The 3,307-nt window shown below is 40.1% G+C and overlaps 1 pseudogene across 1 annotated transcript; it reads right to left on the bottom strand.

The window, feature by feature from the left end:
• Positions 1-2,601: 2,601 nt before the first annotated feature.
• LOC110595271 lies at positions 2,602-3,067 on the bottom strand (annotated as a pseudogene). Its single transcript, XR_002481723.1, has one exon. The product of XR_002481723.1 is annotated as a 60S ribosomal protein L26-like (transcript).
• Positions 3,068-3,307: the final 240 nt, after the last annotated feature.

Here is a 3,307-nt window from a genome sequence, read left to right as displayed (position 1 = left end):
AAAGAGTACTGATAGCTACACAGAGACAGGCCGATAAAATCAAGAAACAGTGTAAGTCAGAAGGCAAACAACAAACATGATCAAAACCAACAGTTATAATGATAAAATCATAAGTGAAAATAAGCAATCAGACTAAAGTCATTTCTCTGATCTCCAATTCTGGCCTCTCCCCTTTGTTTTTTGTTGCAGCGTAGGGGTGGGGCTTTGTCTCCTGTTCTGCACCGTTGCCTTAGGAACTGAGGTAAAGTTTGTTGATAGGTGGGTGGGGCAATGGAAGTCTCTGCCTGGAGAATGGCGAGGCAGTTTATGCAGATCTGTTTTTCTCCACTTGTCTGGGTCCCCCAGCTTGGGGTCTCATGCTGAGTGCCTCAGCCAGAGTGGGTCCAGAGTTCCAGAACTCCAAAACTCCAAAGGGCAGGCAGCGAGTGGTGAGAGTGGCCCTGGGCCCCCCACAGGGTACTTCAGCCAGGAATGGGACCGGTGTCTCTGAGGGTGGGCACCCAGAGCCTCCTTGAGTGACCGGCAGCTTGGTGCCAGGTGCTGGGCTGGAGACGATGTAGCCAGGGAGGGAGTTGGGAGGGGGCTGGGACCCAAGACTCCCATGCACACTTGGAACAGCAGCAGCAGGGACCCTGCGTGGGACCAAAGGTCCCCAGGTTTCACACCAGTGCGGCTGGTGGTAGGCTGGGGGATGGGGGAAGGGAAGTAAGAGTCTTTTTGGGAACTCACATTCAGAGAATCTCACAAGTTCACCTATGCCGTCGCCATCTTGTTCCCATCTCGGAAAAACATTTTTAAATGGACGAAGGATTTGACTAGACATTTCTCCAGAGAAAGTATATAAATGGCCAATAAGTACATAAAAGATGCTCAATATTACTAATTATCAGAGACATGCAAATCAAAACTATGAGTCAATGTTTCACACCCATTAGAAAGGTTACTATCAAAAAATAACAACAAAAACATCAGTGTTGGAGAGTATGTGGAGAAATTGTAATTCTTGTGCACTGTTCGTGGAAATGTAAAATAATACAGCTCCTGTGGAAAAAGTGTGGCAGTTCCACAAAAAGTAAAAATAGAATTACCATATGATCCTGCAATTCCACTTCTAAGTATATGCCTCAAAGAATGGAAACCAAGGTCTCAGAGAGATATTTGTACATTCATGTTCTTAACAGTACTGTACTATTCACAGTAACTAAGATGTGGAAGCCAGCACAAGTGCCCATTAACAGAAAATTAGATAAGCAAAATGTGATACATGCATACAATGAGATATCATTCAGCTTTTAAAAGAAAGGAAGATATGACATAAGCTACAAAAGGAATGAAACTTTAGGATATTATGCTAAGTGAAATAAGTTAAATGCAAAATTTAGCTCTATGAATCCACTTATCTGAGGTATTTAGATTAATCAAAATTATAAAGACAGAAAACAGAATAGTGGTTGCCAGTGACTTGAATGAAGAGGAAATGAGGAGATAAGGCTTAATGGGTGTAGAGTGTCAGTATTTGAAGATGAAAATAGTTCCAGTGAAGGATGATGTGATGGTAGAACAATATTATGAATGTATTTAATATGATAAAATTGAACACATAAAAGTGTTAACGTGCTAAATTTTGCATGCATTGGGAAAAAATGGAAAGAAAAGGAAAAAAAAGTGGATGGAAATGTCAGTGTGAAAGTCATGAACAGAGGTTTTAGAGGCATGAATGTTTTGCTCATTCTCTCAAACAACCATGAGAATCACCTGTTCTAGATGCTAACTACTCTATTAGTCTGGATTCCAGAATGAGTAAACATATAAAGCCAATTCAAGCCAAGCCCAGACTAGTCCATTTGATCTTAGCTCTCACATAATGAAAGCAATAAATAAATGTTTGTGGTTGTGAATTACTGAACTAAGATTGTTACCTCAACAATCTTGATTAATACCAATATTTCCTGCCATAAATGTTTCTGAGCTGTTTCAATATTAGATTTGGGATATCTTTCCACCTCTGTGTATTCATGCAAGATTCTTTTTAAATCCAAGTTTCTCACAAATATCAGGAAGGAAGATAACTGCATCTTTCATAAAGCTTCTACTACTATTAAAACCAACTGTTGTCAATCCAACCCCAGACTCCCACTGACGACTTTACATAATATAAACAAAATAATTGTACAATTGCCCTTTCATATTTCTTTTTGGATCAATTTTAATCTATTTCCATTTGTAAACCCTTGGGCAGGGAGATAACATATCTTTGTAATGAATTGGTGCTAAGCCTTACACATGGCTTTTCAATACTTTCTTTATTCAGAAGTAAATTTATCTCACCATCTGTTGCCACCCACTTCATTCAGAACATATTACTGGCCGAATTTCAGATAAATGAGTTACTACCTGCGTGTCTATATCTAGGCATTTACCTTCACTCTAGTCTGGACATTTTATGAAGTACATTGGATCCCTATTATATATCAGAAGTTTTATCTTTTGTTCTGATATAATACCATGAATAATGAGGCTTCCACATTTTCAGCTGAAAGGAATGAGAACTCATAAATTGGATTAGTGAGCAGATAGTTTAATTTTTTTCATTTTAGCAGTTTTTACTGGAAGTTGTATATAAGATCACTTTATTCTTGCATCTTCTCAATGGTTTCTTCCTTGTATTTGCCCTTTTCATTTCCTACTTGGCGAGATTTGGCTTTCCGTTCAAGGATCTTTTTTGCGGTCTTTATCCAGTTCTAGTCTAGTAATAACCACCTTGCTGAGGTGAATGCCCACATGGACAGTCGTGCCATTAGCCGTTCCCACTGCACCCATTCAATGTAGATGACATATTTCTTCCTCTAAACCTGGACTACTTTGCCAATTTGCTGACCTTTATAGTGTCCCTTCACAACCTGAACTTCATCATCATTTTGGATGGCATGGATCAAACCTTGTACTTCTGCTTCAGCTCTTTGGAGAGAGGGAAAGACATAATCTTCAAGCAAATGTGGAAAGGTGCATTGAAATGTCTTTTGCAGTTCTTGCTTTGGTGGGAAGTCACAAAGGGATTGAACTTCATTTTGGCCACTGCCGCTTTGTCAATGGCTGCAAAAGGAGAAAGGAAAATAGTTTAATGTTGTTGTTGTTGTTGTTTTTGAGTTGGAGTCTCACTCTGTCACCCAGACTGGAGTGCAGTGGCCGCTCCTGGCCACCGCAGCCTTGACTTGCTGGTCTCTGGCAATCCTCCTGCCTCAGCCTTCCAAGTAGCTGGAACTACAGGTGCGTGCTACCACGCCCGGCTAATTTTTTGATTTACTGT

This window comes from Carlito syrichta, unplaced genomic scaffold, assembly GCF_000164805.1.
Source record: "Carlito syrichta isolate Samal-C Ts95f unplaced genomic scaffold, Tarsius_syrichta-2.0.1 Scaffold288840, whole genome shotgun sequence".
In the NCBI taxonomy this organism is placed as follows: domain Eukaryota; kingdom Metazoa; phylum Chordata; class Mammalia; order Primates; family Tarsiidae; genus Carlito; species Carlito syrichta.
The sequence above is the reverse complement of the archived record's forward strand: the minus strand, read 5'-3'. Positions and strand labels throughout refer to the sequence as shown.